Genomic DNA, 24,612 nt, shown 5'->3' with positions numbered 1-24,612 from the left:
TTGAGGGATTACACTTACATGACGTATAGGAACTTAAACATGGAACAGACGTCCAATTTACATTTTACCGGGCCGGCTCAGCTTTCAGAATCGATAGGGCATATATATATATATATATATATCACGAGAGATGATAAATAGGCTACACAATTCTGAGGTTATACTGGTGTCATTCAGTGACCATTATGCTCTCACCTTCCTTTACTCAACAACAATACGACCGCCTCTACATGAGTATGGATACTGGAAACTTAATGCGTCCCTCTTGTACGACCAAGATTTCCAAAATGATTTTCGAACACTATGGATGACATTGTTTAGTAAACGATCTCAATACCATTACTACGTGACATGGTGGGCTGATACTGTTAAACCAGAAATTAAACGATTTTTCAAAAGAGTGCCAAACAACGGGCAAAGGTAAAGAGAAATACATTGCATTTTTACAGTATTATGATGTTTTCTACCAGCTTCAACGACAGCAAGCCAGTGGAGAGAATGTCACTAATGAAATGAAAGAAATCAAACACACAATCATTAATATTCAAGAGAATCATCTGAAAGGGGCATTTATTCGTGCAAAAGTACTCTCAGTAGTTGAAGAAGAGCGTTCATCACTATTTCACATTTTGAGTGAAAGACGTAAAGGGAAGAGAAAAGCTATTACTAAACTCCGGGATGAGTATGGTCACATAAAGTCGGATATGAAGGACATCCTCCAGATTGGTCCAGACTACTTTAAAACACTATTCCAGAACGACCCACACATTAATCGGCACTTTTACAGCATCCTACAGCACGGTCTACCAACATTGAATAAAGAAGATGAGTCAAGTTTGATTGCAGATTTTACCTCGGAGGAAATACTCTCTGCACTTTCTCAAGCTCAGCGTCATCGCTGTCCAGGACCAGATGGAATAATTTATGAATTCTACAAAATAATGTGGTACATAATAGGGGAAGACCTGCTGAAAGTGTACCAAGAGATACTAGAGAGGCCACACATCCTAACGGACCCATAACCACAGGACCTGTAGGAATGGAAGACTTCAGTCCGATAACTTTGTTAAATACAGATTACAAGATATTCACTAAAACAACAGCATCTCGAATAAAACTGCATTTGTAACAGATCATCGGCCAATGGCAATCGTGTGGGACATCAGGTCAAAATATTATCTCCAATCTGTTAGTGCTGAAAAACATAATTGTGTTACACGACAAAGCCTCATCGAACCTTCCTCCCACGACACTCGTAAGTTTGGACTTCCATAAGGCCTTCGACAGAATAAAACATCCGTATCTATGATCCAAAATGCAAATGTTCGCCTTTCCATCTAAATTGATTGACCGAGCTCGATAGCTGCAGTCGCTTAAGTGCGGCCAGTATCCAGTATTCGGGAGATAGTAGGTTCAAACCCCACTGTCGGCAGCCCTGAAAATGGCTTTCCGTGGTTTCCCATTTTCACACCAGGCAAATGCTGGGGCTGTACCTTAATTAAGGCCACGGCCGCTTCTTTCCCACTCCTAGCTCTTTCCTGTCCCATCGACGCCGTAAGACCTATCTGTGTCGGTGCGACGTAAAACAACTAGCAAAAAAAATTGATCGAGTGCATTAAAGGACTGTATAGAACAGCCACCTTACGAATCATTATAAATGCCAATCTAACTGTGAAAATACCTATTCGGAAATCGTTCGTCAAGGATGTCCCCTCTCTATGTTTCTGTTCACCGTAGCGCTAGAACCATAACTTCAGCGAACAAATCAGTGTATAACTGGCCTGACACTCAGTGCACAAAAAGTGACAGTATGAGCGTATGCTGACGGCGTTTGTTTTATCCTAACAGAACCATCCGACGAAGAGCGAACTGTAAATATAATCCACGAATTTGAGGAAGATGCAGGATCAAAGGTAAATAAGGAAAAGTCCGGAATGCTGCTTCTTGGCCGACATCAATCACCTGCGCGTAATAGATCACTGTCCATTGCAACTAAGTTGAAGATCTTAGGAATTATTTTCCATCAACATTTTAAAGATATGCTAACCGAGAACTGGACGACGATGACTAATAATGTTGGAAACACCTTAATGCAACAGCATACTCGGTCCCTGAATTTCACGCAAAAAGTATGGCATATTCATGTGTTTGCTTTGTCCAAAATAATTGCACAAGTTCTATCTGCAACGAAACAAATAACACGGCGTATAGAACTTTAAATTATAAAGCGCAATTTGTGTTTTATATTAGTCTCAGCACTCTTATACAATTATACAAGTGTGCCTATGGTCTCCAGCTCACTACATTTCTTTAAACTGTCATGTTGTTTTTCCTTTTTAATTGATTAATTTTAAATGTGATTTGTAATTTGTAATTTTGTAATTTTGGAAATGTGAATAAAAATTATAATTTTGTAAGAAAAAAAAGGTACACATAAAAAAACACTCATCTTTGGAGAAGTTCTCTGTTTAGGGTGAGACGTGATCAGCCTTACTTGCCGATTACACATGGAGAACTAAATCTAATTTGTGTAGACGTGAAATATAAGGCTCTATTGGGAAGAACGATACTTAAATCATTATGAGTGTTGCAAACTCGAACAGAACTGACATTTCTTCAACCTCCTGAGCCTGATATAAGGGGTGGTCGGCATAGGCACATACATCCTGCTTTCCGAACCATCATTGGTATCCTTAACAATCTCCCGCAGGACCGAAATGAAATAAAATAATTTCACTCGACGAAGAATTTCTACGCTTACCTTCTGAAAGGATTACAGAGGCCAGTACCGATTAAACAAACATTCCCTCGCAGAAAATGGAAAATGGTGTAGTCAGATGTTAACAACAAACAAGTACCAACACAGTGGAAATCATCAGTCTACTCGGTAATTACTGACCTCGTTCCCACAGCAACAACGCGCTTTCGTCACAACTTGTCTGAAGATAATAAGTGTGGACATTGCGGCGAGTTCGATACGACAGTGCACCGAGTTACATCTTGTCGAGAAGCGCGACCTGTCTGGACATGGACTGTCAATACAGTGCGGAAAATACAAGGAGGTCTGTCTTCGTTATCTAATGAGCAGTTAATGATTGGAGAATTTCAACTGGCGGAAAAATCAGAAGTGAATTCTGTAACTTGGTTGATAGCGGCGGCAGTGCATTGGAATTTGACATCATGCGATAAGAATGGATGGACGTTGGTGGACTTTATCAGATCAATCAAGACTGCTCGTTGGGAAATGGTAAAAAACCGCAATATAGAGCAATTTGCGAAACAGTTATTTCATTTATAAATGTTTTATTTTATTTTATGTATTTTACACGGTGATGTAATGAGAATTGACAATAATGAGATGGCTTTGTAATTTTTCAAAAGAGTATTACTCCAATTTTTGTATTTATTTATATTGTAAAGCGCAGTTTGTGTTTTATATTAGTCTCAGCACTCTTATACAATTATACAGGTGTGCTTATGGTTTTCAGCTCACTAAATTTCTTTAAACTGCCATGTTGTTTTTTCTTTTTAATTGATTAATTTGAAATGCGATTTGTAATTTGTAATTATGTAATTTTGGAAAGGTGAATAAAAATTGCAATTTTGTAAAAAAAAAAAAAAAAGTATATATTTAAAACACTCATAAATGTCAACAAACTTCCTCAGGTTTCAATCCCACAATCCAGAGCATAGAAAGAGTACGCGCTAACCCATTACGCCACGCAGTTCAAAGTTTGATAAGAATATTAAAATGAACTCATTATTGGGGATGTATTATATATTTACATCGTTACGATTGTATTGGACATAAAAATGTAGAAAATGTCATAGATCTGAGATATTCCAGATAAAGTATAAAAATGAAGTAAATAACAGTTTGGTTCTTATTATTATATTATTGCTACTTCATTTCACACTTGTCTATTTAAGTATCATTTTTGTTACCTTGGTACAGTTGTGACGTGTGTGGCAGTGTATGTAGCTGCAGTAATTTAAAATTAGGACTGAGAAATAACGACTAGAATCTGAATGGGATATGTGCATTTTTTCTTAGGTGGGCTAGCCAACCGCCTACCTATTGCCTAATAGTCTCTTTACCCCAGTGCGTACTCACACTACGCACTAGGTTTCACTGGTACCTTTCTGTGACCTGGAAATAGTAAACATTGTTTCAATTGGTAACAAATTCTATATTTCATGCAACCGACTAATTTCAATTCTTCCCACACCAACCTTTCTCTTAGAATAAAATATTCACCAACGTCACCTGTCGTTCCTCGCCCTCTATATCATCATATACTGTATAACACCTGTATATGATATCATCTAACATCAGGGTATTTTTCTCACAAATTTGGTCACTTTACATACATGTAGTAACGCAATACACGCCATTGCTGCTAAATCGCAGCTTTAAATCTGTTATGTAGATGTTTGTGAAGCTTTCGATTTTGTACATAATGCGATACTACTCCATAAGCTCCCTGATGATTCAGTATCATGGTGACTCTTCTTGTTGGTTTGCTGCATAATTGGTGGCACACAATCCTCAAGACCACCAGTCATCTACAGCAGTACACTGGGATCTATACTATTTATCTTCGTGATATGGAAGCAGTAAATACTTTACACCTTGCTTGTGATAATTCTCTCCTTGTCCATAGACAGACGGACAGAGTTTACGTGTTCACTTCTCGTATCACGTTCTGCAGCTCTAATAATAGTAAGTATAACGTATTTTAATAGTGGCGAATCTAGAACATCCTAACCAGAGCTTTTGGCTTTAAATGGAAACTCGAGTTTTATTGAAAACTTTAACCCAGGTATACCAGATGACCCTTATATTATACACAGTGTATTTCTGAGGAACTCATAACTTTGAACTTCTTCCCATAGATGGAACTTCACAGTAATTAAAGAGAAAGGTTTGACAAGGACTGCCGTATTTCGTCTTCTGTGAATGGTGGTTTTAACGATTCCTTGCATATCCAGCCACAGATAAATTTAACGGTTGTTTTAAAATCTAATTATATATTACTAATTCTTTTGAGAAACTACATTTTTTTACTTCCATAAGAAATAGAATATAAATCTCAGAAGATGGTTGACAGTTCTAACTAAAACTAACCATCATCATCATCATCATCTGTTTACCCTCCAGGTTCGGTTTTTCCCTCGGACTTAGCGGGGGATCACACCTCTACCGCCTCAAGGGCAGTGTCCTGGAGCTTCAGACTCTTGGTCGGGGGATACAACTGGGGAGTATGACCAGTACCTCTCCCAGGCGGCCTCACCTGCTATGCTGAACAGGGGCCTTGTGGAGGGATGGGAAGATTGGAAGGGATAGGCAAGGAAGAGGGAAGGAAGCGGCCGTGGCCTTAAGTGAGGTACCATCCCGGCATTTGCCTGGAGGAGAAGTGGGAAACCACGGAAAACCACTTCGAGGATGGCTGAGGTGGGAATCGAACCCACCTCTACTCAGTTGACCTCCCGAGGCTGAGTGGACCCCGTTCCAGCCCCTCGTACCACTTTTCAAATTTCGTGGCAGAGCCGGGAATCGAACCCGGGCCTCCGGGGGTGGTAGCTAATCACGCTAACCACTACACCACAGAGGCGGACACTAAAACTAATACTAAAAATAAAAAAACTGAAATTACTATCATAGAAAGAGTGGTAAAATGCTCATTACTTTAATATTAGGAAACTGTAGTTCCTATAACTTTGATTAGGACTATGTGCAGTTTTTGGATATAATTAATGTTAATGTGGGACGTTAGGAAAGTGCATGCACGAAAGGCTACTATTCGAGAAACAAAGTGATGTATATAATTTTTTTGAATTATTGTATTTCAAACGTTTCTGTAAAATACTTTGAATTTAAAGACGCTGTTCTTCTAACTGAGGACCGGATAGCCGAGGCAGCAAAGACGTACTGGGTTCTCCTAGAGTCCTAGACGGATGTGCGTTCATAAACTTCCAACTGTCTCCAAAAGCATTAATTACATCTAATAAGCTGCTTGTACCTGAGCGTTTAAGATTTCGTTGATGCCCACGATGAACACGTATCGTGAACTACACCGTAAATAGGATAGGGTGGAGAGGCTATTCTTGCTTCTCCTCCACCTACCACATATACAGTATACGGAGTTCAAAAGGACATGTAATCGATCTGAAGTAGTTGAACCTGCCTTATTGAACCTTTCCAAGACTTTGAATTACTGACAGTGCTCGGAATATAGGATAACAGCATGTTACTACAGTCACGAGAGCAGCAAGGTGTCCCAATGGATCTACTCAACAAGTTAAGTCCCCGTGGGTTTGCCACAACTTTTGCCAGTACGCCCAATGTCTTATGACTATGAGATTCAAAGCCACGATAGATACAAGAGACACTGGCCACCTTGTGAACTCTGATTCCTGTATTTTCGAGTAGTATGAGAGCAGTAACTTGAACACACTTCTGTTGTTGTGTTTATTTTCAGGTATTCCTTTAGTTTGTCTGTACATTTACATTAACTCGGGACACACAAACACCTCGACACGACAGGTTTCGCACAGTGAATATGGAACGGATGGCTAACTTGTATCTAGCTCCTAGCTGAAATAGCACAAACGCAGTGATGACAAACTCTATCCTGATTCCTCCTTCATCTCTTCCCATTTTCCTGAAAGAAACACAATGCTCCTTATCAATTATTCATTGCTACATACTAAAATGGTCAACTCTGCACAGTTCATTTCTATTTTTATAAATGTTTAAATGTTTCGTTGTCAGCACCTGGCAGTACATCATTGGGTATTCCATGATTATTTCCGTCACCGTTGCCTGGTTCAGTCAAACACAAGAGCCACTGCGCTACGCTACGGGAGAGGTCAAGAAAAGGGATGGATTTTTTTCTACAAAAAAAGTCATAACTTAAACTGCTAGTAATAAGGTTATAGCAAGCCCCGTGTTGGTAGATTTACTGGCACGTAAAAGAACTCCTGTGGGACTAAATTCAGGCACCTCGGCGTCTCCGAAGACCTTAAAAAGTAGTTAGTGGGACGTAAAGCAAATAGCATTATTATTATTATTATTATTATTATTATTATTATTATTATTATTATTATTATTATTATTATTATTATTATTATTATTATTATTATTATTATTATTATTAAGGTTATAACAAAATACGGATTTGTTCGAGAACAAATTTGCTTGTTAAAAGATGATGAAATATGAACAAAGCAATTTTTCTCTTATCTATTAGCATAGTTTATCTCTCTCATTAATTAATTCATTCAAACTATTACAGGCGAAAAGGGCTACTTCTTATACCGAACATAATTACAATGTGATAATAGGAGTTATGAGAATGCACTACGTTGCACCTTAGAATATCTATACTTCCTCCACTGACCACAGAAATGTTATTTGAGTTCATTTAAAAGTGTATCAAGCTTTGTGTAGGAAATTCTAGTCCTATTATTTATTCTACGTTAAACGCTACTCTAGTGTTCTCTAGGGGCACAGACTGGAGTATTCTCCCATAAATATTTAATGGAGGCACAATCTTATTTCTAATAATAATAATAATGCTATTTGCTTTACGTCCCACTAACTACTTTTAAGGTCTTCGGAGACGCCGAGGTGCCGGAATTTAGTCCCGCAGGAGTTCTTTTACGTGCCAGTAAATCTACCGACACGGGGCTGTCGTATTTGAGCACCTTCAAATACCACCGGACTGAGCCAGGATCGAACCTGCCAAGTTGGGGTTAGAAGGCCAGCGCCTTAACCGTCTGAGCCACTCAGAATCTTATTTCTGATGGAATGACAAAACCCAATGGCACTACAGCCCTGAAGGGCCTTGGCCTACCAAGAGACCGTTGCTCAGCCCGATGGCCTGCAGATTACAAGGTGTCTTGTGGTCAGCACGACGAATCCTCTCGGCGTTATTCTTGACTTTCTAGACCGGGGATGCTATCACACAGTCAGATTGATCCTCAATTCTAACCACGAAGGCTGAGTGAGCCTCGAACCAGCCCTCAGATCCAGATAAAGATTCCTGACCTGGCCGGGAATCGCACCCGAGGCCTCCGTGTAAGATGCAGGCAAGCTACCCCTACGCCGTGGGGCCGGCTTTGATGGAATGATACAATTGAAAACTGAAAATTATATTGCACGTAGTGCACGAACAATGCATTCAATTTAACGAACTTGAAAAGACTAACAACATTATTACTTTCATAAATGATCTATAAAATGGAGGACTTCATAGTAAACAAGGTGCCTGAAAAGTACCGTAACGCAAGAGGCAAATATGTTCGATATTTCAAAATAATGTATGGTGATCTCACTACAATTCTTTGCGGAGTAGGTAAATGTCACGATTAAAAATGAATATTCCTCCCAAACGTTACCAGCATATCGTCGCTGCGGGAGTAATGCCGCGTTTCTGACAATCGACCTCTTATCCATTATTTTCCTTAAGACTGGTCACGCCTCCCAGCCACGTATGGAAATGCACTCCGCACTCCATTAGAACAATTTTCGTTGTGTTCATATTCCTATACGCGTGTGTAAAGGAAAATGAACTTTACCGCACAGTACTGTAGGAATGTATGACGTACTTAGGCACTCCCACAGTAGAATGTATTTAAGGTTCATTTTCCTTTACACACCAGCCTAGGAAATTGGACACAACGAAAATTATTCTAATGGACTGCATATCCATATGTGACTGGGAGGCGTGACCAGTCTAAAGGGAAATAATGGATAGGAAGTGCATTGTCAGATACGCGTTATTGCTCCCGCGGCGACGATATCTTGATTATATTTGTTAGAAGCTTCCCATCAATCAGGAACGAGTATTTCGAGACGTTGCCTGCAGAACACGAAAGTTTTAGTGAGGGTAATTACATGATTCATTAGGGACTGCGGTCGTCTTACTGATGTGAAAGCAACGCGTTGGAATATCGCTGACAAGGTATATCTTTAAAACACTATAAATTATGGAGCAGCCCTGATCTGCATCCCTGAATCATATCTTTGTCATGTAGAATAATTTGAGCAGATTGAACTTTATATGCATTCTTTCATTTCCTAATATTGTCTACCAACGAATTATTACGATTACGCGTGGCCGAATTTTCGCTTGGATTCGTGGATAGCTTCAAACTAGAAAGTAAAATTGAGTTGTCCAACGGAATTTAAGAAATTCGATTTGAATTAATGACAAGTTACTTTAAGTATTCTGTTTCATAACTCACTTTATCATCGAACTTCGTCATTACTTCCCTACTCAAGAAGAACGAAATTCGAATGACGTGAATTTGGATGCCTGGGCTTTTACCTTGAATTGGCTGTATGTTTTCGCCGTGCTAAAGAGCAGGCAAACAGTTTTATTGCCACCTTATATTACCAGAGTGTTTCTGAATTATTGAACTGAGTCGTAACGAAAATACTTTACGAGCTATCGAAATCAAGATTTCTGTATTTGTGGACGCTCCCTCTTGATATTATTCTCCTGCTCTTCTCGTTGGTTGCTCATAACTGGGCCAAAAGAGAATACCAGTTCTGACAACCCAAAGTTCGTAGGGTTATGCATAGTAAGAATGTGACAACACTGACACAGTTTATGATTTTAAAGATGAACTAGTAAAATGGTAGTCCAAACCTGTGCCAAATATTATGTATCAGTTTGGATGCCATGAGCAAGTCGATATAATCATAGTGAAGTACATAAAATAATATCGCTCATGAAGACTACCCTCTGTGCTGTTTCTTAAAAATGTCCTTACAATCAGTGAGTGTCTACCAGCATAGCATGACACTAATGAAATGAAATTTTCTAAATCCAAGGCGAATTCTGAAGTCTAATGCGAAAACAGGTAAGCAATGACTAGTATCCTTGAGGTGTATTGGGCTGGTAATTGTTAAGGATGCTCAAAGTGATTATTTGGAGGAATGAAAGGTATCCATACAGCCACTCTAGACTTCCCTTCACCCTCGGGTCGAAGGTCTAATACTTATGCGGTTACCTACAATTAAAGTCAGCCTACCTCCCCTCTATAATTGAACAGGTGAAAGACGCGTTTGTTACGTATTTTTTACTCAAACAGCACTGTCTAATAGAGGGAAATGTTACTGGTTAGAAGCATATACTACCATCACGCACACTGAGTTATATAGCAGCCTAGGATTGATGTGTAAGGACCATATCGCCATATCGCCGTTGCGGGAGCAATACCACTTATCTGGCAACGCACTTCTTATCCATTGTTTTCCGTAAGAGTGGTCACGCTTCCCAGCTTCATATGTATGTGCAGTCCATCAGAACAGTATTCGCTATGTTCATTTACCTACGCCGGTGCGTAAAGGAAAGTGGACCTTAAATATATTACAGAAGATCGTTCGGGATCTCTGGGGGCGATGTTTGAGGGGTAATCTATATATATAAAGTAGCTTGTCCTGACTGACTGACTGACTGACTGACTGACTGATTCATCATCGCCGAGCCAAAACTACCGGACATAAAGAAATGAAATTTTGGGGATATATTCATATTAAGATGTAGGTGCTCGCTAAGAGAGGATTTTTGGATATTCCGTCGCTAAGGGGGTGAAAAGGGGGGTGAAATTTGAAATTGAGTGTGTCTATATCTCAAAACTTTAAAAGTTTACAGATGTGAAAATTGGTATTTAGAATCTTCTTAAAAAATAAGGAAACACGTATTTTTTTGTTTTCAGACAATCCCAATAGGAGGGGTGAAAAAGGGTGAAAAAAGGGTTGAATGCCTTTAATCAGGATACGCTACTTATATCTCAGAAACTAAAGATATTACAGACCTCAAAATTGGTACTTTTGATCGCTGTGAAAAATAAAGAAACACATATGTTTTTGTTTTTGGAAAATCCAATTAATGCGAGGGTGAAAAGGGGGGTGAATTTTTAAAATGAATGCATCTATATCTCAAAAGTTTTAAAGTTTAGAGATGTAAAAATTAGTATTTAGAATCTTCATTAAAAATAAAGGAACACGTATTTTTTTGTTTTCGGAAAATCCCAATAGGAGGGGTGAAAAGGGGTGAAAAATGGGTTGAATGCCTTTAAAGAGAATACTTATATCTTAGAAACTGAATATATTACAGACCTGAAAATTGGTATTTGGGATCTACTTTAAAAATAAAGAAACAGGTATTTTTTCGTTTTGGGAAAATCCAAATAATGGGGGGTGAAAAGAGGGATGAAATTTTTAAAATGAGTGTATCTATATCTCAAAACTTTTAAAGTTTATAGATGTAAAATTTGGTATTTAGAAATCTCCTTTAAAAATAAAGAAACACGTACTTTTTTGTTTTCGGAAAATCCTAATAGGAAGGGTGAAAAAAGGTGAAAAATAGGTTGAATGCCTTTAATGAAGCTACTTATATTTCAGAACCTGAAGATATTACAGACCTGAAAATTGGTATATGGGATCTACTTTAAAAATAAAGAAACAGGTATTTGTTCGTTTTTGGAAAATCCAAATAATGGGGGGTGAAAAGGGGGGTGAATTTTTAAAATGAGTGTGTCCACATCTTAAAACTTTAAACGTTTACAGATGTAAAAATCGGTGTTTAGAATCTCCCTTAAAAATAAAGGAACACGTATTTCTTTGTTTTCTCTAAATCCCAATAGGAGGGGTGTAAAAGGGTGAATAATGGGTTGAATGCCTTTAATGAGGATGCATATATCCCAGAAACTGAAGATATTACAGAACTGAAAATTTGTAAATGGGATCTCCTTTAAAAATATAGAAACACGTATACTTTTGCTTTTGGAAAATTCAATGAATGGCGGTTAAACAGGAGTGGCAAATTGGGGTGAATTTTTTGAAAGACTATATCTACAGAATATCTGAGAAGCGTAAAATGTTACAGACGTAAATAGTGGGTATTTGGAATCTCCTGTAAGTGTAAAGAAACATAGGTGATTTGTCTTTGGAAACTCCACTAAGGGGAACTAAAATGGGGTGAAATTTTAAAATGAGAATTTCTACAGTATATCTCAAAAAACGTAACATGTTACAGAAGTGAAAAATGGTCATTTTTTAACCTATTAAAAATAAAGAAAAGTGTATTTTTACTTTTCGGAAATACAACTTGGGTAGTGGGGGGTGGGGGGGGGGGTAAAAGTGACTGAAAATGGTGTTGAATTCTTTTAATTAGGCTACTGATATCTCAAAAATGAAGATGTTACACACGTGAAATTTTATTTTTGGAATCTGCTTTAAAAGTAAACAAACACGTATTCTCGGAAAATCCAATGAATGGGATTTGGAGTGTTAAAGGATAGAAAACCGGGCGAGTTGGCCGTGCGCGTTGAGGCGCGCGGCTGTGAGCTTGCATCCGGGAGATAGTAGGTTCGAATCCCACTATCGGCAGCCCTGAAGATGGTTTTCCGTGGTTTCCCATTTTCACACCAGGCAAATGCTGGGGCTGTACCTTAATTAAGGCCACGGCCGCTTCCTTCCGACTCCTAGGCCTTTCCTATCCCATCGTCGCCATAAGACCTATCTGTGTCGGAGCGACGTAAAGCCCCTAGCAAAAAAAAAGGATAGAAAGAATTAATTGACTTAATTGTATGAGAATACATACATCTAATAAAAACTAAACTTGTTACAGACGTGAAAATTGGTATTTTGATCTCCTTTAAAAACAAAGAAAAGCGCGTTTTGGGGGAAAATACCTTGGGCGGGGGGGGGGGGCGGGAGTGAAAAGGAGTTGAATTCCTTTCATGAAGACACATAAATCAAAAAGTGAAGAGGTTAGAGTGGTGATAATTGGTATTTAGAAGATCCTTTACTAATAAAGGAACAAGTATTTTTTGCTTTAATATCACTTTGTGAGGGAGGGGGGGAGTGTGGAAGGAAGTTGAAAAAGTGAATTATTTTTAAGGGGATACTTATATCTCAAAACTGAAGGTAATAGACGTGAACATTGGTGTTTGGAATCTCCTTTAAACATAAAGAAACACGCCTTCTTTTAATTTTTTGGAGGGTGGGGGTAAATAAACTTAACGGCGGTGGGGTGTAAAAGGAGGTGAGACCAATTGATTTTACTGTTCGTAATGTACTTATAAGGAGCCTCCGTTGCTCAGTCGGCAGCGCGCCGGCCTCTCACAGCTGGGTTCCGTGTTTCAAATCCCGGTCACTCCATGTGACATTCGTGCTGGACAAAATGGAGGCGGGACAGATTTTTCTCCGGATACTCCGTCTTTCCCTGTCATCATTCATTCCAGCAACAGTGTCCAATATTTCATTTCATTTGTCACTCATCGATCATTGCCCCAGAGGGGAGCTTCGGCAGCCGGCACAATTCCTATTGTCGCCGCTAGATGGGGCTTTATTCATTCCGTCCCTGATCCTATCGAATGATAGGAAACAGGCTGTAGACTTGCGATGTACTTATTCTGATCATAAACCGATCATTTTTAATCTTTCCTGGGTTCTTTTTCAACAGCCATATTTTCCTTCGGAGAACGCTCTTAGATTAGAGTAGATTCTCCTGGCATATAAATAAAAATTTAAACACATTTGAAATAAACGATAGGAATGAGATTGGCCGTCAAATTGTTCACCTCTATAATAAGGTCAATAATACACGGAGGTATGTCATTCGTATCGCCAGAAATTCCGCACACTTGCCTACGCGCAACAATGGTGCTGGTCACATAGTTAGCAATGACAATGGCAGCAGATGTATTTTACCGCCAAGTAGCGGTCTTGCATATTGCTGTGGGGTCCAGAACATATATAATAATAATAATAATAATAATAATAATAATAATAATAATAATAATAATAATAATAATAATAATAATAATAATAATAATAATAATAATAATAATAATAATAATGTTCTGGACCGTCGTCAAGTGTGCGGACCACGCTGGAAACGGGTCCTGGACGGGCAGGCCCTAATGACTAAGAATGCAGTCCGGTCGCGGGTTCAGTACCGCCAAGACACCCAAGACGACACCACGCCTGATTTGAAGGATTTGTTCCATATTAAAAATGCTTTTAGGAAAAGATGGCAAAGATTTAGGGACCCAAGTGACCGGGTGGTATACCTGGAACTAGCCCGGGAAGTACGAAATCGATTGCTGGAAGGAATGAATGAATGAAAAGTGGGAGGAAACTTCCAGTAATCTATTAGAAAACGAGTCAGATCGAGAATTTTGGCTGATTCTCTCAGAAAAAGAGTCAGATCGCGAATTTCGGCGGATTATATATAAAACAATAAGCATTAAAATATAAATTTCAGTATAATACCGTAGCGAAGCACGGGTATCATGCTAGTTAGCTTATAAAAAGCTATATCTCAACCAACGATCATGCTCGCTTGGAAGGCTAGCATTTCTAGCTATATCCCAACGATGTAATTTCCATTGCAGCAGACTTTTCTGCAGAACTAGCATGTCTATGTTATCTCACACCGCATTACAATTTTTCCGGAGGCCATTCATAGTCCGTAGACGTCTATTTTCTAAGGCCCTTTTCTAGGAATCCAAATGCACAGAAATCCATGGGTGACCCATCTGGTGATAGTATGTAGAGTTCATCTTCACATTATTAGCGACACAGCGAATGGCTAATTGCCATTGTAGCAGTACCCAGCGATGATCACGAAACCCCTTGGAAAACTTTCCTGGCATTCTTTATTCAATGTTTGATTTTTTTAAATTGTTTCGTTCTCTAGGGCGGTAGTAAATGGAGCGGGGTTTGTTACAGTCACTAAGGTACAATATCGTTCCTTAAGAGACAATACCGCGTATCACACAATGCTCTTCGTATCCATTATGTTCCTTAAGACTGGTCGCGCCTCTCAGCCACATACGGATATGAAGTCCATCAGAGCATTTTCGTTGTGATCATTTTGCTATGCTGGTATATACAGGAAAATGAACCTTACATACATTTTACTGTAGGAGTGCGCAAATACTACATGCCAACATACGGTACGATATGGTACGGTAAGGTTCATTTTCCTTTAAATGCCGGTACCGGAAAATGAACATAACGAAAATTGTTCTCATGGATTGCATATCCATAAGTGGCTGGGAGGCGTGACCAGTCTTAAGGAACATAATGGGTAGGAAGAGTATTGTCAGATTCGCTGTATTGTTTCTTAAAGGACGATATGCTTCGTCTAATTTCACCACATTTTTCCACCTGTCCCCTGCCAGATAGCCCTCATACAGTTTTCCTGCGTTAGTGCGACATTCCGAAATGTGACGAGGCGACAGCTTCTGAACTCGGTGCTTATACCGCTTTCCTAATTGCAGGTCTGTTTTGATTATGGTGTAAACTTTTCAAACAGGCATCCTCAACTTAACTGCGATAGTCCTTTGGGAGGCAGAGTTACCACCTGAGACAAGGCCCTTCACTTTTCTCACCATTTCTGATGTACGGCTGATGGTTGGTCGTGGATTTGCGTTTTCTTTTCCTCTGGAATCAAGCCCAGTCACCCTTTGTCATTTTTATTCAATAGGCACTGATCCCGATCTATGATATTAAGAAAGCACACTTCTTGCACATTCCTTAGATAGCAGAATAGCTATATTTAGCATCGAAAGGGCTGTTATGTAGGCCCTCCAGTAAGGGTCAATCCACTTCGGCAGCGTTGCAGCTAATGTCACGAAACGTTCTCAGTACTGATGTGAATCACCGCTCCCGTTTCGACGTGCTAACCTGTAGTGTACCGTACTCTACGAGTGTTGTTCGTATGACGTATTTCCGCACTCCTACAGAACAATGTATTTAAGGTCAATATTCCTCTACACGTACGCACAGGAAAATGAACACAACGAAAATTGTCCTCATGTACTGCATATCCATTTGTGACTGGGAGGCGTGACCATTCTTAAGGAAAGCAGTGGACAGGAACAGCATTGTCAGATACGTGATATTAGAACTAGGCCGTCGATAAGCTACCGTAGACCGTCTGCATCTAGGATTGAGGGATCGAACACTACCACAATCAGTTCCCTTCACTTCTAAGACTACTTAAATGTCAGAATTCATGTACGTATATTTAGTGGCACATTCGCTCAATTATTCCACGACCGAGCTCGATAGCTGAAGTCGCTGAAGTGCGGCCATTATCCGGTATTCGGGAGATAGTGGGTTCGAGCCCCACTGTCGGCAGTCCTGAAGATGGTTTTCCGTTGTTTCCCATTTTCACACCAGGCAAATGCTGGGGCTGTATCTTAAATAAGGCCACGGCTGCTTCCTTCTCCCCTCTAGCCCTTTCCTCTCCCATCGTCGCCATTAGACCTAACTGTGTCGGTGCGACGTAAAGCAACTTGCAAAAAATTTATTCCACGGGAAAATTCCGGCAAAATAACGTGTGTTAAGACCAACAACAGCTGATCATATGACAGTAGTAGTATTTAGACTACTAGCTAAGACTGTAAAGACGTACTCGGAACAATTAGAAGGACACACGTTCGATTTCGCGCCAGAAAGTCGAACAGATTGGCGACTGTGGTAAAAAAGTAAATTCGTGTCCTCATCCCGAGGTAGAGCAGCTCATTTCAGGCACACCCACAATGGAGGTGAGCTGCATGTATCATTTTAACTACATACCAGCCCTCCTGCCATTCTTAAATTTCTGGCAGTAAATCTACCGACACTAGGCTATCGCATTTGAGCACCTTCAAATACCACCACACTGAGCCAGGATCGAAGTTGTCAAGTTAGGCTCACAGGCCAGCGCCTCAGCCATCTGTGAAGGACAGTGTTATGTGTGGTGTGTGAGTTGCAGGGATGTTGGAGGCAGAACAAACACCCAGCCCCCAAGCCATCCGATTTGAAGTGAAGGTTAAAATCCACGACCCGGCCGGGAATCGAACCCGGGACCCTTTGAACCGAAGGCCAGTACGCTGACCGTTCAGCCAACAAGTCGGACTTTTATGTGCTGCGTACCACAAGGAACTACCATCATCCATACAGGGAGCTGGATGAGACCAAGAAGAGAATGACTGAGTTAGTTCCAAACTATGGGTCAATTCTATGAGCATAACGACCTACATATTGAGCTCTATTCAGCTTCTATCAGCTCCTCTGATTGCATCACCTCGACATGTTTTCCATTCTCTTACGGAAACCTGCAATACTTTTCTGCATTGACCAATTCATTCTCTATGAATGCTGAGGCCGTACCAGTTTGTTAGTAGATCACAACAATTCGTCACTTTTCGGGCAAAAGGTCACATCTCCCAATGCTCTTCCTATCCATTATTTTCCTTAAGACTGCTCACGCCTTGTAGCCACATATTGATGTGTAGACCATCAGAACGATATTCGTTGTGTTCATTTTCCTATGCTTACGTGTAAAGGAAAATGAACATCACCGTACCGCACTCTAGGAATGATTTATTTACGCACTCATAAAGGTTCATTTTCCTTTCGACGTTAGCATAGGAAAAATGAACACAACGAAAATTGTTCTAATGTACTGCATACCAAATGTGGCTGGAAGAAGTGACCAGTCTTAAGGAAAATAATGGAAAGAAGAGCATTGTAAAATATAACATTTTGCCCGAAAAGCGACGAATGTTTGTGCCTGATAGAAGGAAGAACTGTAGTCCACGAGGATTACCCGATGGTATTACGTAAATGCAATCCCATTCATTAAGCCAGGGTAAGCTCCTCTCCACAGGGAACGAGGCTTATATAATATTAAAACTAACGATCTTCTGTGTTATGAAGTACCGCAGGCCATTTCAACTAAAGTTTGAGGGCCAGTGAACACTGATGCAGCCCCGTGCCCTCTGCGACTGTGCTTTTGTAAGAAGGCTGCATTGCTCACCTTGACATTCTAGCAGAAATTTCAATCCATTTGAGTGATTAACCTTTTTTTACAAGGCAAAAATATTGTTTAGCGGTGTTATGTGGGACAGAATTCGAGCTTTTAGGATGGAAATTTCATTGTTCTTAAAACAATCACAGGAATAAACCTTTTGAATAATTCTCATCTTTAAAACCATGTGGCTGGGTGGAGAAGCTCAGCTGGTAAAGCTAGTTCAGTCCAGTGTATTTGAAAGTGCTCAAGTAAGTCAGCCTCGTGTCAGTGGGTTTACTGGCAAATAAAGAACTGCTGTGGGACAGTTTTCCGGCTCGTCGGTATCTCCGAAAACCGTTGAAATAGTTAGTGGAGGTAAACCAAATAAAACATATTACCGGTATTAAAGCCATGTGACTTGTCCGATTATAGCACTGATAATTACTGTGAAGACTTTAACCAAATCCACAATGATTTAGAAACATGAAAGGAATTTCCTCTGAATTATAGGCCTACATATTGTAACCCTTTTCTGTAAATTTTAAGCAGAATCGCGTCAAATTTCAAAGAGAAGTGATAAGGTTTCAAGGGAGGACGATTCTCAAAGATCGGTGTTACAGTATTCCAGGAAGCCTCCTTGCATTTTATAAGAACTTATCCACGTATCCACGCCTATGTGCAAAGGAAAATTAACCTTAAATACATTATTATGTAGGAGTGTGTAAATACGTCTTGCAAGCTTACATTCCTACAGTACGGTATGGTAAGGTTAATCTTCCTTTACACACCCACATAGGAAAATGAACACAAAGAAAAATATTGTTCTGACGGACTTCATATCCACATGTGACTGGGAAGCGTGACGAGACTTAAGGAAAATAATGGATAGGAAGAGCATTGCCAGATGCGCGGTATTGCTCCCGACGACATGTAAGTTACATATTTCGATACTTTACGTTGCTTGATTACGCTAATTGATACTCTTTACATTTTTTCCACATTCGGCTAAAGCACACACAAACAGAAGCCATTTGCTCTACGAAACAGGATTTCTCACATTTTCAGTTACGATAGTTTTCGTAGGGACAGTCGATCTTTGCTTTTGACAATATGGAAACGGCAGAATTACGAACAATGCTAGTAACACCATTCAGCCCCTGTGATAAATGGTGACAAAGTATGGCTTGTACGGTCAGTCGTTGTGTACTATATATTTCTGAGGACCGGGAAGAATGGAATTTATCAGTACTTTCCGGGTCATAGAGGAAAGTTACAAGGAACTATCTCACTCCCTGTACCTAGTGCTCCTCTTCAGTGATGGTGGACCTGAACCAACCAACCAACCAACCAACCAACCAACCAACCAACCAACCAACCAACCAACCAACCAACCAACCAACCAACCAACCAACCAACCAACCAACCAACCAACATACATGCATACATACATACATACATACACATATATTTATTCAAAGTCATTCAGACGAGAGGGATGTGATAGCCAAGTGGTTAGTTCTGCTAGGTCCGTGGAAGAGCATGGAAACGATCCCTGCCCGCTTGCGATTCACGCTGTATCTACAGCATACGAAAAAAGCTTCCGCCAAGTGTAATACTCCGTCGCATATTGATAAGCCTAAATGAATAACTATTCTGTGTAGTGATAAGAAAGGTAACGAAGAGAAAATTGTCCACATATCAAGGGAAAATCATCGTAGCCTACAATGTGTGTGGTACAACCAGAGTCCCCGACCTTCACCTATGGAAATTCAGTGGTGGATTGCCTACACACTGAGGTTGAATGCCCCGGAATGAACCATATATATCAGGTAATAAGTGTTTCCATTTATCAGGAATGTTTACACAATTTTCAGGATCATGTACAATCCTGCTGTGAATCTGGAGATATGTATTATGACAAGGAGTCGCTAGCGAGCTTCAGTCGGAGCAAGCCACTCAGCGCTCTTACCTCTCGCGCGTGTTTACGGTGTAGCATAACGTGTACTGGGTGTTCGTTCTTAAGTGTACTTGTGGAGTTAAAGTTTGTGTGCTTTCACACCACAAACTTCAACTTATCTGAACATGGCTAATGGCATAAACCCTGATACTGGGACTCTATTAAAAGAAAATTTGTTAGCCTCTTATTCGTCGTCAGCGGACATCGATTCTACGCAACCAATTGACTCACCAAAAAAGTCAACACAAACAGGTCACCTGTGAATGCTCCATCACAGATACAACAACAAGCAAATAAACAGCAGCAGCAGACATTACAAAGACTGGAACAACATAATGTTTGTTCAAAACCAATTAATCAACCTTAAACTTAAATGTGCGCACGGAACTATTGCTTTTCGTGATCCTCAATTGCAAGAAAACGACGATTTTCAGACTTCCAGTAAAATGCAGACGTTATTAGTAGCAAGATTAAACAGCAAATATATGGTAGTCGTTCATAATAAACATGATCATCTTGAACATATAGATAGTAAAGGTGCAAATGATGACGTTGCTCCAATAACACTTTAGTTTACGTGTCACCAATCTTTATTCACGAAGTAAACAATGATCAGCAAAGTATTAAAGACTTAAAAACCGTAATCAGCAGTGATTACACAACACAACAGCGTGGCAAAATTCTCAAAATAAATACTTCTACTCTCATTGATTACCGTTCTCTAACCAAATTTCTAGAAGAATTGGAACTGCAGTTGTATAGCTTCCAGGGGCTACAACAGAAAACTTGAAGTAGTAATTCGTAATGTTCCTTAATTTATTGCTGACTCATTACTTCACTCAGAGTTAAAACGGATTAATCTACCTGTAAGTAATGCTCTTCGCCTTATTTTCAAAGACAAATAGTCCATGCCCCTTTGTGCCGTGTAATTGGATACCACGGAAGATACAAAAATTATTTTTGAATCAACGCACACATTCAACGTGCCATTATTTTGATTGAACTTCATTAAAAAGCACAAGACATCTCCCAATGCACCCGATGTCAAAGGTTTGGTCACACTAAAATCTTCTTCAGATTAGGTCCACGCTGTGTCAAATGCCCTAATAATCAGCACTATTCAGCATGGAGTAAGCCAAGACATGTACCTGCAACATGCGTAAAGAACATCCTGCGAACTACACAAGTTGCTCAAACAATCCCAATATAAAGAATAAGATCATGTGATAAAACACTTCCCTTTCAGCACCAATATTCACCAGCTCCCAGACCAGCAGTATACCCTCTCTATCACCTGCTAACAATACCAAATATTTCCTTCGCTACCATCCCGACCTTCAACGTTTAAACTCCTAAACCACCAGCATGGCAACGGCCTAATTTCCATCCTTCACTACAAACCCTAGTACATCCTGCTTAGGATCGAACGAATTATTCTTTTCAACCTGAAGCATCCTCCAGCCTTGTCCAACAGGTTATAACACTTCTTACGCCACTCATCCCCCAAATTAAGTCATTTATCACGAAATCATTGCCAGAAATCCTCAACTGTGGTAATTATCTGTAATCCAACACTTGTCCATTTCACATTTCTAAACTGAAGTGCCAACGGTTTCAATGCCATACGTGCATCCTTCTTGGAGTTCACGTCTCGCTATAGTATAAATGTAGTTTGCATCTCTTAAACACACCTAGTTGAACATAAACGTTGTACAGCACCTGGATTCAAGGTACATAGAGCTGAGAAAACTGCAATTCACAAACCTGTAAAACCTTCAGCGCTACCAACGAGCTACCGACCAATAAGTTTACTACAACTTTATACAAATTATTTCAGAAAAACATCAGAAAAGTCTCTCTTTTACATCATAAGTTTGGCTTCCGTCAGGGACATTCGACTACTCAGTAGCTACTACGCATTAAGTGACATATGATGTGGTTCTAGCTCAAGTATCATGCTGTAGCGTCATTTTTTGATTCTACAAAGCCATTTGATAAGGTTTGACACAAAAACCGTCTATATAAGTTGTAAACAACTGGAATCCCACATTACATATGTGATATAACTTAATTCAGCTTAGAACTCTGATCAGACAGGTTCTGTCATAAAAGATACTGATATTGTATGAACTATTCGACGAATTTTCACTCTAAGTGATACGAGTGTTGCGGGTCAGTTTTTATCGGACAACATAGTCACATAACGTTATTTTGCGGCTCAATGACGATATACAAAATCACTATAGCTTCTTGAGCCAGAACACCTTCAGGGTACGCATCAACTCCACGAATTCAACACCTCGGCCTATTTTATTCTTGGTCCAACACTCTTCAACATTTGTACATTCGATATTCCATCGCCTCCATTCATCAACATAGCATTGTACACAGATTATGGCTCTATTTTCACATTACACCATGACATCTTAACTGTCACTTGCCGCCTATTATATCCGCGAGCTCGATAGCTGCAGTCGCTTAAGTGCGGCCAGTATCCAGTATTCGGGAGATAGTAGGTTCGAACCCCACTGTCGGCAGCCCTGAAAATGGTTTTCCGTGGTTTCCCATTTTCACACCAGGCAAATGCTGGGGCTGTACCTTAATTAAGGCCACGGCCGCTTCCTTCCCACTTCTAGCCCTTTCATGTCCCATCGTCGCCATAAGACCTATCTGTGTCGGTGCGACGTAAAGCAACTAGCAAAAAAATAGGTAATCATAATCATAATCATCCCTCAAATTTGAATGCGGATTACTTCTGTACTAATAACTGTTACTTCCTTTCTTCACCTACCTAACCTAAACTTAACGCCATGACACTACAGCCCTGCAGGGCCTTGGCCTACAAAGCGACCGCTGCTCAGCCCGAAGGCCTGCAGATTACGAGGTGTGGTCAGCACGACGAATCCTCTCGAGCGTTATCCTTGGCTTTCTAGACCGGGACCGCTATCTCACCGTCAGATAGCTCTTCAATTCCAATCACGTAAGCAGAGTGGGCCTCGAACCAGCCCTCAGATCCAGGTAAAAATCCCTGACCTTGCCGGGAATCGAACCCGGGGCCTCCGCGTAAGAAGCAGGCACGCTACCCCTCCACCACGGGGCCGGATTTATTCTCCTACACCTGCCCAATCTGGGGAGAGTAGACTCGAAACTTTCTCATACGACTACAATAATTCCAAACTGAAGTTCTCCGTATAATCACCAATGCTCGTTGGTACTTTCAAAATGAACCATTACACCGTGAACTTCTTTGAGATACACTGGAACACGTGATCTCGACGCAAGTCAGTGGGTTCTTCAAGAAACTACAGAGTGTGCCTAGTGTCGTGCTCTTCGCCCTTGGGAAACGGTCACTACATCCACGTCGTCTTCCTCAAGATATTTTACTTCAGCCAAGAGCAGAATTTGTTGATCATCAGTAAATGTCCTTGAGAGTCAGTTTATTCATTTCAACTCGTGTGCTATTGCTCAGCGGTTCTCTTAATCAACTTCCAAGTTCATTTTAAATAACGTTTTCAATATAACAAGTATTACATGAAAACTGTTAACCAGAAACTGAAAAATTACTTAATAATTGCATGTTATTTTCGTCTCTCATTCAGCTGTTTTGATATGACTATACTGTGTTCTCTTGTATCGTTACAGAAGGGCCTGTAGGTGGTCGATTTCAAATCACATCACCAGAAAGATTTTATTTTCGCTTTGTACTTTTATGTAACGAGATTTTTGTTTTTGCTTTTCTTGTCGACAGTAATCTGAAATAGCTTGTACCTAGCTGTTTGCTGAACGGTTAAATACTACATTAAATTTTTAAAAAATGATGACAACCTTACTACAGCTGATATGAATTTGTGTACAATTCGTATCTTTAATTTTCCGTTAGAAGACCCACTCGAATATTCAAGTGAGTGCTCACTAAATATTGCACCGTTAGTGAGGTGCGAAAGGAAAAGTGGCCTTTTTCCTATATCGTCGGTGAAGAAACAATACCTTGTATGACACAATGATATTCTTATCCATTACTTTCCTTGAGACTTGTCACGTCTCCCAGCCATACGTGGATATGCATTATAACATTTTTCGTTGTGTTCACTTTCCTATGTCAGTGTGTAAAGGAGAATGGACTTTAAATACGTTATACTGTAGGAGTGCGTAAATTCGTCATACAAACGTACATTACTACATTCAGGCACGGTAAGGCTCATTTTCTTTTACTCATCGGCGTAAAAAAAAGAACACAACGAAAGATGCTCTAATGGAATACATATCCATGTGTGGCTGGGAGGCGTGACAAGTCTCAAGGAAAGTAATGGATCGGAAGAGCATTGTGACATACGAGGTTTTGTTTCTTCAATGACGATATGTCGCCTGTTTTCAGTGGTATTCGCACAGTAACTATGGCTATTAAGAAACCGATTACCGGCCCGAGTAGCTCAGATTGGCGGGTTCGAACCCGGTTCAGTCCGGTGACGTCTTATGGTGCTCAGATACGCCAACCTCGTGTCGATAGATTTACTGACACGTTAAAGAACTCCAGCGGGAGAAAATTCCAGCCCCTCAGCGCCTCCGAGAACCGTTAAAGTAGTTAGTGTGAGTTGCCAGAACCGGCTCTAGAATGCATTCTTTTTATCATTCTGGGCGAATTTTACCATGTCCAAAAGAAACAGTAGATGCGCAAACCATGAATTTTCTAAATTCCTACGGAATAAGCAATTCCACACATTTTCAAAGTGTGGCTAAGGCAGTTTTATGTTAGCCAAGTTATTGACGCCACACATCACATACTTAACTACATGTAAGAATGGCAGCCATCTTGTTTCATGGAGTCATGCATACATATTAAAGTGT

The 24,612-nt window shown here is 40.1% G+C and overlaps 1 protein-coding gene across 2 annotated transcripts in view; it reads right to left on the bottom strand.

Moving 5' to 3' along the window:
* The window catches only part of Ca-alpha1D (Ca[2+]-channel protein alpha[[1]] subunit D), a 1,069,984-nt gene that overhangs the window by 1,007,381 nt on the left and 37,991 nt on the right, over positions 1–24,612 (bottom strand). The gene's annotated exons all lie outside the window — the stretch shown is intronic.

The sequence above is a fragment of the Anabrus simplex genome, chromosome 2 (genome assembly GCF_040414725.1).
Source record: "Anabrus simplex isolate iqAnaSimp1 chromosome 2, ASM4041472v1, whole genome shotgun sequence".
In the NCBI taxonomy this organism is placed as follows: Eukaryota; Metazoa; Arthropoda; class Insecta; order Orthoptera; family Tettigoniidae; genus Anabrus; species Anabrus simplex.
This window is presented reverse-complemented; position numbering and strand designations above follow the sequence as displayed.